At 43.8% G+C, this 11,055-nt stretch overlaps 1 long non-coding RNA gene across 1 annotated transcript; it reads right to left on the bottom strand.

The window, feature by feature from the left end:
• Positions 1–470: 470 nt before the first annotated feature.
• Positions 471–2,118, bottom strand: LOC115208536 (uncharacterized). The gene is made up of 3 exons (XR_003881196.1): positions 1,682–2,118; positions 1,161–1,313; positions 471–1,038 (listed from the first exon to the last, which is right to left on the bottom strand). It is a non-coding gene; the product is annotated as an uncharacterized LOC115208536 (long non-coding RNA).
• Positions 2,119–11,055: the final 8,937 nt, after the last annotated feature.

Raw genomic sequence — 11,055 nt, 5'->3', positions numbered from 1 at the left:
GGCGCCCGCGATATGCCACTTTGTCAAGCGGCAGCTGTGCTCCTGCCGTTCAAGTGTCGTTTTCCTCACACAGCCCACCCACCCTTCAACCGCCCTTCTCCCGCCCTTCACCCGCCCTTCTCCCGCCCTTCTCCCGCCCTTCTCCCGCCCTTCACCCGCCCTTCACCCGCCCTTCACCCGCCCTTCTCCCGCCCTTCAACCGCCCTTCACCCGCCCTTCACCCGCCCTTCAACCGCCCTTCAACCGCCCTTCTCCCGCCCTTCACCCGCCCTTCTCCCGCCCTTCAACCGCCCTTCTCCCGCCCTTCAACCGCCCTTCACCCGCCCTTCACCCGCCCTTCTCCCGCCCTTCACCCGCCCTTCACCCGCCCTTCACCCGCCCTTCACCCGCCCTTCTCCCGCCCTTCACCCGCCCTTCACCCGCCCTTCAACCGCTCTTGGCAATGGCGACAAAACTGACAGTAATCAATGTGTAATAGTTCCTTTACTATGTGATGTACTAACAATAAAACAATAAAAACAAGTGCAAAAGAAGCATGCAGATCAAAGAAAATAAGATGTAAATAAGAATAAGATCAAACCAAAATAGCCTTAAGATTAAAACCAAAATAGCCTACATTCATATAGTATGGACACTTTTTTGCCCATGTGCTTAGAGTGGAATAACAACAGTGCAGTATCAGCATAGAATTATAATGAAAGTATATCTACGTAGTGCAATTAGGTGACATAATTATTTCATTGGTCCAGTAGACTAAAGTGATTTAAGTGTGTACAGAATATGAATAAATGGTAAGTGTGTGGTAGGGTGCAGGAGTCAGCCCAGGGTTCAGCTGTTGGATCAGTCTTGTGGCTTGGGGGTAGAGGCTGATTTTGAGATAGGTGGTCCGAGACTTGATGCTGACCCTCACTGCAGCGGATCCCTCTCCCCTGTCCGCCGCCTTCTCCCGCCTTCACAATCGGAGGCCCCTTTCAGCTAAAGGGTGACCTGAATCTGGACCCCCTTATCCATGGCATCCTGGGTTCTTCCGAATGGCTTCTATACACAAAGATAGAACATTGAATTAGATTTGAATAGCACAAGGTCTTACGCATGAGTTTAATAATTTACTTAAAAGTTGAGAAAACAAATGTTATACATTTAATAATATCAAAACTTACTGTGAAGAATGGTCTTCAGAAACAAGTCCCTGAAACAGGCCTTATGCTCTGCCCCAGTCCAGGTTGTGGCAATGGCAAGGCGGTTTGACAGAATGCAATGTAGAGCATCGGCCACACTGTTAACTTCAGGTCCTTAGCATTACAGCCAGAAACCTAAGAAATTACACACTATGTTAACATATTTCCCACCCCCTATATTTTAAAAACATGTATTGTGACAGTCTAAAGACAAATTGCAGATATTTCCAATGGGTATTTACATTTAATTTGGTAACAGTTATGTTCTTACAGTGAAAACAAAAGGCAGGAACAACACACCCAGATTCTTATCTAATCAACTTAATTTGAATGTTATGACCAGATAACAGGAATGTGCCCGATAACCAGCCAAAATACACCAACCATAAAACATGCAATTCAATTAAACACTGGTCTTCATCGTGGTTCACATTTGTTCACTCTCTACATTTCAACTAGATGACTGATACTACACCTTAAACACTTTAAACATGCGGTCTCACCAGTTCTCTGTACCTAAGCAAGGTCAGTCGAGTTCACCCAAACCGGACTCCCATTTTAGACTCTAAATGGCCCCAGTGACCTCACCACTCAACCAAATACCAGATGCTTTGTGCCTTTTCCTCTGGCACTTCTCCATTATCAATCACAACCAACTCTCCTGTGACATGTTTATGTAAATAACAACCAAGGGTTGAATAATGCCTCTCAGGTGTGTCTGCTCCAGAGTCCAGAGTCTCTCTCTCTTTCAGGATGTGTCAACATGTTAATTGCTGGGTGAAATTCTACAGATAGTTCAGCTACGGAGTTGTCAGGCTGCGTTTTCAAACAAAGCCTTTTGGTTGTAATTAAAATGTGAGAGGAGAAGTGTGTCATTTTCACTGCCTTTTCTGGTTGCGACCAACTACACAAATCAATCGCCACTGTCGAGTTAGTAGCGTCATACATTTTGCAAATAGTGCAAAAACAAGTGGATGAATTGGAAACAAACTCAGACAGCAGTCCGATTTATTAGTCAGGCAATTCATGGCAAGAAAAAGAGAACGTGGACAGACAACTGTTGAACTGTGTTTGTGCCAAGACAACGCCCCATGAATCAGTGATGTTGCCTCCCAGCCAGGTCGAATCTGTGTCTGTCCCCCGGCAGATCAAATAACCTCCACAATGCTGAGTGGATAGAATGGGGAGGACTGAATAGAAAATGCCGACCTTGAGGGCCTCAATGTGAAAGATATAACTCACTCCAGTTGGCCCCCTATCAGCACATACCAGATAGTCCTATATTTCTATTGAATTTATTTCTATTTTTAATCCCAGCCCCCGTCCCTGCAGGAGGCCTTTTGCCTTTTGGAAGGCCGTCAATGTAAATAAGAATTTGTTCTTAATCTAGTTAAATAAAGGTTAAATTAAAAAAAGTTGAATTGAAGAACATTGAGGTCTTGTGAATGGTTTTGCTCTTCAATAAATCCTGTAGATACCAATCAATTTGGGGTATGATGAAAAATGACAGCGTTCTTCTGTGGGCTGAGCCATCCGGTGTTAATGTGGTGCCATATCTACCTAAAATGGGAGAATTATACGTGTTAGTACGTGTTATTGTAAAGTGTCACCTTTATAACTTGATCACAAGTATTGTATAAGGCCAGAAATATGAAGCCCTGACAAAGCCGCCTTGTTCAGTTACAGATCATAAAGATTAGAAAAGCACAACCTCACTGCGCCAGTGGGTCTAACAATAACAGAACTATATGGGTGGCTGTTAAATGTAAATGGTGCACTAATTAAATCATATAAGAAACAAAATGTTCAAGGGGCCTCTGTGAATTTGTGTACATTTTTGGTAAACATGCCATGGCAAATGATCAAAAACCGAAACATTTTTTGATCAACTGTAAGCAAATGATATGAGAAACAAAATGGTTCCATATGCCGCTGGGCATGAGTCAATCGACATGCCGTACAATCTGTATACAGAAGCAGATTCATAATGAAGGCACCATGATTGTTGCACGACAAGGCTTTACTTACCATGTTCTACCTATAGCCCATGTGGTTCTCTCCAGTGGACCTTTGCACAAAAAACAGTCACTAAAGAGAAACCATCCTTTACGCCTTTTTGGCTACTTCCTAATAGTTTTACACAGAATGCTGTCCTTGTCTGCTGTCCTATAAGACTAAAAGCTCTGGACAAGTGAAACAATGGGTGCATCTCAATAGTCAAAAGAGCCTACCTCTCTTCCTCGTCTTCCCTTTACCGGAACAGACATAAAAGAACCGGAGAGGTGAAAACAAAAATATAGACACCCACAATGTTGCTTTGACCTATTCTGGGTTTTCAGATTAATGGAGATGAAGGCGGGGAGATGAGGTGAGGCAGCCTCTTCAGGCCATTTAGATGCAAAACATGTGAGACCTAAAGGCCTTTTACCTATCACTGGTGATGAATAAAATAATAAGAAGAACCTCAGTCTCATTGGCCTTTATGGCAAATATACTATAAGTGTCAGTGGAGGCTGCTGAGGGGAGAACGGCTCATAATACTGTCCGGAACGGAGCGAATGGAATGGCATCAAACACATGGAAACCACCATTCCACTGATTCCCCTTCAGTCATTACCACAAGTACGTTCTCCCCAATGAAGGTGCCACCAGCCTCCTGTGGTAAGTGTACAGCATGTCTGTGTGACGGCAAGCTGATAGCTTTGGGAAGCTGAAATCAAATGTGAGAGGTGTGGCTCTCATGCTCAATGGGAGTGTAGTTGAGTTACAAGTAGCATAGTTGTCTCGAACAATGTGGACAGCAATACCCAAGGCCTCCCAGGGACAGTACAGTACAATTCGCACCGTCATCGCTGAGGCATTGTTTCGATAGAAACCCTAGGCATGCACTCTCTCACGCACATGGGCCCCGTGCACACTCAGGTTGTACAACTAATGTACAACACATTTGACACATCAGGTTGTGAGAAGGCTGAGAGTTTTTCTGTACAAAGATAATTGGAAACACCGCACAATAGTTTTATAAACCCTTTTGGCCAGACAAACTCTGTTGTATCGCAAACATATCAGTTGTATCAAAACCATCCAATGCGTTGTACATCAGTTGTACAACCTGAGTGTGTACAGGGCTATGGACACACAATGATCCAAATATGGCACCCTCCTTCACAAACAAACCCTGAGTGAAACCCAAATCTTCCCCGGCAACACAATGGTTCCCGAACACACATTTATAGACCTTACCATGCCCTTTGATATACAAGCCTCTTTTTCCCACACTTAATAATTAACCAATGACAGGCGAGACGTATCGGGGGGGAAACCTAGACGTCGTCGCGTGAACACATTAACTTTTCCTCCCTTCCTGCCGAGATGGCAAGCAAGGTCACCTGATCCCTCCACCGGGCAGCGATGACATATTCCACATCCCCTCGCTTCAGCCGGGCAGCCAGTCGTGTAAGGAGAGGTTATTATTGTTGTCTCTTCTTTTTCTCCTACAAGTCTGACATAATCAGTCCACGCCAGTGGTGCGTAACGCGGCGCATGAATAAGACATCATCTCTGTGGTCTCTTTTTTTCCACTCTAAATGTTTAATAAGTGATGAGATAGAAGATGATCCGTGACATATTTAGAGCAGTTGTTAGTGACAGTCTGTTGGCTCGGGTGTTTTGGACGATAGATGATTGCCTTTCAAAGTGATCATACGCTTTGAGCGTACTTTGTTGTCAGAGAAAGGGGTGGAGGTGTGTGTGTGTGTGTGCATAAGTGTGTGGATGCGTGTCTGTGTGTGGCCTACAAATGGTATAGGAAGCATCTTTCACATGTCAGTAATGTTTGACATTCTCTTGGGGATTAGAGTAGCTGTAGCTCCATTTCAAAAACCTTCATTCTTCTCTTTAGTTGAAGTAAGACAAAGCCGAACCAAAACAATGAGCAGTTCCCAGATCAAATTTCCGACTCAAACTCAACAAGTGCCTATTTTTAGATTCCTTTGAACCAACTATGCCACATAGGAGAGTGCCCATTATTGTTTCAAATGCTTTGTTTAATCTTACCAGAAAAAATATTTATGCCGCAATGGTACAGTAGCTTGGGAGAGGTAGAGCTGAGGTGGCGGCCAGAGGGTTTCAAGTGGTGAATGTTATACGTAACGCCCACAAAGGCCGGCATGAAATTCCATTCAAGGGATCACCCACTGGAGGTTCTCACATGGTTCACACAGGGCAGTGTCATGATGAGATAGCATCAGGTATGTTGTTGTTCCAAAGATTACAGCTCACCTGCAATTATTATATCATCAAAATAATAGCCGCGATCTCATATGTTTGGCTTCATGTAAAACGGCCCAACACCAATTTGCTCTAACAAACTGATAACTCATTCAAGTTCTTTAGCGTTTTATGCTAACCTCAGAGTAAAAGATGCACTATGCAGAAATCGTTCAGCCATTTCCTGGTTGCTAAAATTCGGATAGTTCGCCTAATTTCGCTTTATGTGACAAAATAAGCAAGTATAGCGTAGAAAATCATTGGACCATCTACACCTTTGTGAAATAAAACCAAACATATTGTATTTTCAGCTGTTTGAAGCTAGTGTACAAAACCAAAAGTTAAAGAAGCAAAAACTAAACTTAAGAACGGAAAGCATAGAAATAGCTCACATAGAGAAAATCTACCGCTTTTTAGACTTACTTTCAAGGAGAATGACATATCTATAACACTCACATTTCTATGTGAACTTGGTCATGTCACCCAAAAAGTTACATATTGCAGCTTTAACTTTGCCATCAAATCAAAATACAATGACATTTGGTGGTAGCTGTTTCTATTTTCTCTCATTAGTAAAACTATGTAAAAATGAGCACCAGAACAAACCATAAAAACAAAATGATCTCACAATACTGTTCATTTCTTGACCTGTCTTTTTCAAGCGAGACAAATGTCCCTCTAGACCAGGCCTGGGCAACTCCAGTCCTCTGGGACCTGATTGATGTCACACTTTTACCCCAGCCCCAGCTAACACACCTGATTCCAATAATCAACTAATCGTGATCTTCAGTTAAAAATGCAATTAGTTTAAATCAGGTGTGTTTGCTATGGATGGGGGATAAGTGTGACACCAATCAGGCCCCCGAGGACTGGAATTGCCCTGGCCTGCTCTAGACCCTGACATTGATCAACCAAACAGGCAGCCATTTTGAGAGCTCAGCCACCAGTTGGCATGATTTGCTGACAGACAGAAACTGTTGCTCTCTGCCTGTGGACCCGAGTCATTTCCATGGCAACAGTAAGGCTCTAGCTTTCCTTGGCACTGGTCGATCTCCATCAAGGCCACAGCGAAAGACAACCCACGTCTTCCGATAGCTGGGCGTTTGGGATAAACCAATTGTGAAACACAATGAGGGAATATATTTATTTGCATTCGAATCATTGGCTGTCCTTAGACATATCCCAAATGAAATGAAAACCCCTACAGTTGTACTCAGTTGTACTCAATATTTCCTTTTTGGCAAGTGTATGATGAGCCCATATTAAAGAGACACTATCAAAATCTCCATGACACCAAAAATAAATGAGGGATTTAAGCAAGGCTTACCATATCACCCTTTGACTTCAAAGCTGTCTGTTACGGCATCCATATTAGATAGCTTTCAGGCAATACATTCAGGAGATCAGCAATCCCACCCTCCCCAAACTGACATCCCCCCATGATGGGCCAGTATGCACTTCAGATGTTGCTTTTATGGCTGTCTTGGAATACCTGCTACACTGACATCTGTGAAGATACTGCTTGACTTGGACAGGCTTTATCACATTAGAAGGGCTTAGGGCTTTGGCACCATGTTGAATCGCCACTGTCAAAAAGTGACATGGCCACCCTTTAATCAGATGGAGATTTCTGCCAATGGAAATGTGATGATTCAGACAGGAGGCTTCATACGTTCTGTAAGGCTCCTGCTTCCCCCCCCCCCCCCCCCCCTTCCGGAGACATACAACTGTCTGTTTGAGATAATGTACAGTAATATACTCTATCTCTAATATATCTACTGTGATACAGTATCATATGTCTCTAATATATCTACTGACAGTATTGGAACAGAATCAGTTATACTCTCCTATTTATGAAATGACTCAAATGAGGACACGTAACAATGAACATTTTGCAACATCTAATGGTCAGCACTCTCAGTTCGATGCGAAAAAGCTTTCGCAATATCTATACATATTTGTTCATTCATACACCTTCGATCGAAACAAGCAGATATTCTGTTGCCTTATTTTGGTATAACTATAGACAAAAGTGTTGTACATTAGATTGCCCTTGCATCGTTGTTAAAAAAACAAAAAAAAACTCATAGCCTCAGGAGCATTAGCTGGATTGCCAGACGTATTTGAGCGGTCAAAGTCAAACAGAGCACTCGGAGCAGTGCTTTAGTTTTGTCGCTTAGAGAATTCCCGATAATAGCATTCACTCTGTTCTCTGTTCTGTCACTTGGCTGGCAAAATCACACGGGCCCATCAAAATAAACCGCCTCTCCTCCACTGACTGCCTCGCTAGTAGATGTTATGAAAATTACACGGAGAGAAATTCCTATGCTTTATCTCATTCGGGCCCATCCTAACACGTTTGTGGACACAGCTGGCAATCCACCACCTCTCCTCTCCTCTATCATCCCCCGTTTTCTTCTCTTCTTCTCGTCCTCACCTGCTGGCTTACATCCTTTTTCGCGAATAACTCCCCTCCCTCTCCCTTCCCCCCTCCCCCTCTTCCCACTGTCCTTCAGGAGTCCTGAATTTGAGTGAGCCACTCACCAGGTGCTCCTCACCAGCCAGCCCCATCGTCATGGTTACTGACCAGAATCACACCCGATCGTGAGGCGGTCGACACCCTGGAGATGGGTCCCTGAGCCCGAAGGACGAATCATATCGTACACATAGGACATTTACGTCCTCTTTCACTATCTCAGAGGGCAAAAGAAGAGTTGAAGGGGTTAATATCTAATGCTGTTTTTATAATTTGAAACGGTTAAAAATAGTGTAAAGGGTCAAAGATAAGATGGTACTCGATTTACTAGCGGAATGGAACATCTGCCATCAGAACACTGACCATTTAACCTGGTTATTACCGCTGATTGAAAGATTGCCTGATTGGAAATGTCTTGGTCAGATGTCAGGTAACTATAGGAAATTAGGCTTATACCTATATCTCTCTATAATGCAGGATAATTATGGATTTCCATCTGGCCTACAAGGGGTCCTGTGGTCCAGTGTAATGATACTGTATAGGCGGCACTTAATGACCATTGAGAGATTGGTGAATTAGTCAGCACTTTGAATTAGCCAATGCTAAGTTTAATGATATCTATTATGTTTTGACACCAATGTCAACATGTACGTTGGCAACAGCTTCAACCAACACAAACAAACAATGACAAAATCCGTTCTGATTAATGCAAAACATTATTCAATATATAAACTCAGCAAAAAAAGAAACGTCCTCTCACTGTCAACTGAGTATATTTTCAGCAAACTTAACATGTGTAAATATTTGTATGAACATAACAAGATTCAACAACTGAGACATAAACTGAAGTTCCACAGACATGTGACTAACAGAAATGGAATAATGTGTCCCTGAACAAAGGGGGGGTTAAATCAAAAGTAACAGTCAGTATCTGGTGTGGCCACCAGCTACATTAAATACTGCATTGCATCTCCTCAGTCCTCCTCCTCATCTCTCCAGTTCTTGCTGTGAGATGTTACCCCACTCTTCCACCAAGGCACCTGCAAGTTGCCGGACATTTCAGCGGGGAATGGCACTAGCCCTCACCCTCCGATCCAACAGGTCCCAGACGTGCTCAATGGGATTGAGATCTGGGCTCTTCGCTGGCCATGGCAGAACACTGACACTCCTGTCTTACAGGAAATCAAGCACAGAATGAGCATTATGGCTGGTGGCATTGTCATGCTGGAGGGTCATGTCAGGATAAGCCTGCAGGAAGGGTACCACATGAGGGAGGAGGATGTCTTCCCTGTAACGCACAGCGTTGAGATTGCCTGCAATGACAACAAGCTCAGTCCGATGATGCTGTGACACACTGCCCCAGACCATGATGGACCCTCCATCTCCAAATCGATCCCGCTCCAGAGTACAAGCTCATTCCTTTGACGATAAACGCGAATCTGACCATCACCCCTGGTGAGACTCAGTGAAGAGCACTTTTTGCCAGTCCTGTCTGGTCCAGCGACGGTGGGTTTGTGCCTATAGGCGACGTTGTTGCCAGTGATGTCTGGTGAGGACCTTTCCTTACAACAAGCCTACAAGCCCTCAGTCCAGCCTCTCTCAGCCTATTGTGGACAGTCTGAGCACTGATGGAGGGATTGTGGGTTCCTGGTGTAACTCGGGCAGTTGTTGTTGCCATCCTGTACCTGTCCCGCAGGTGTGATGTTCGGATGTACCGATCCTGTGCAGGTGTTGTTACACGTGGTCTGCCACTGCAAGGACAATCAGCTGTCCGTCCTGTCTCTCTGTAGAGCTGTCTTAGGCGTCTCACAGTACGGACATTGCAATTTATTGCCCTGGCTACATCTGCAGTCTTCATGCCTCCATGCAGCATGCCTAAAGCACGTTCACGCAGATGAGCAGGGACACTGGGCATCTTTCTTTTTGTGTTTTTCAGAGTCAGTAGAAAGGCCTCTTTAGTGTCCTAAGTTTTCATAACTGTGACCTTAATTGCCTACCGTCTGTAAGCTGTTAGTCTTAACAACCGTTCCACAGTTGCATGTTCATTAATTGTTTATGATTCATTGAACAGGCATGGGAAAGAGTGTTTAAACCCTTTACAATGAAGATCTGTGAAATTATTTGGATTTTTACGAATTATCTTTGAGAGACAGGGTCCTGAAAGATGGATGTTTCTTTTTTTGCTGAGTTTACATGGAACTGAATTTGTCACACCCTGACCTTAGATTGCCGTTTATTTTCTATTTTTTGGGTTAGGTCAGGGTGTGATGTGGGGTGGGCATTCTATGTGTTTAGCCGAGTATGGTTCCTAATCAGAGGCAGCTGTCTATCGTTGTCTCTGATTAGGAATCGTACTTAGGCAGCCCTTTTTCCCTCCTTCTGTGTGGAATCTTGTTTTTGTCAGCTCAGTAAGCCTGCAGAACGTGATGTTCGGTTTTCCTTGGTTTGTTATTTTGTTTAAGTGTTCTGAGTTACAATAAATATAAATATGAGCACTTTCCAAGCTGCACCTTGGTCTACTCATTTTGCCGATCGTCACAGAATTCTTCCTACCACTATGGAAGGTCAAGATGGATAGAAAAGGTGGACATGGCGTTGTGAGCAGCTCACAGTATTGTTTGATTTGTCTCTCTGTCATTGAACAGATGGTTATCTCAGTGTTGTGAAGCCCTGTCACCTGAACGAGACCAATTTATTGTCCATTATGACAAAATCAATGCCATCTCTATGATAACCTGTTGTAAATGGGTTTCGGTGCATCCATGGGTAACCTGGCTGATGTGTATTGACTCTGAGCCAATGACTGTATATATGAATGGACAAAGCCTGTATGGTTGACACCATTCATTCCTATGTGAAGACTCAATAGCGCATTGAAGCCAAATTAAGATGGTTAAGATGGCATAACATGCAGAGTTTGAGCTATTTGCTGGGCCAGTAACCGAAAGGTTGCTGGATCGAATCTCTGAGCTGACAAGGTAAAAATCTAATCGTTCTGCCCCTGGGCAAGGCAGTGTTCCCTGGGCGCCGAAGATTTGGATGTCGATTATGGCAGCCCCAACCTCTCTGATTCAGAGGGGTTGGGTTAAATGCAGAAGACACATTTCAGTTGAATGCATTCAGTGACTAGGT

The sequence above is a fragment of the Salmo trutta genome, chromosome 14 (genome assembly GCF_901001165.1).
Source record: "Salmo trutta chromosome 14, fSalTru1.1, whole genome shotgun sequence".
NCBI classification, from domain to species: domain Eukaryota; kingdom Metazoa; phylum Chordata; class Actinopteri; order Salmoniformes; family Salmonidae; genus Salmo; species Salmo trutta.
This window is presented reverse-complemented; position numbering and strand designations above follow the sequence as displayed.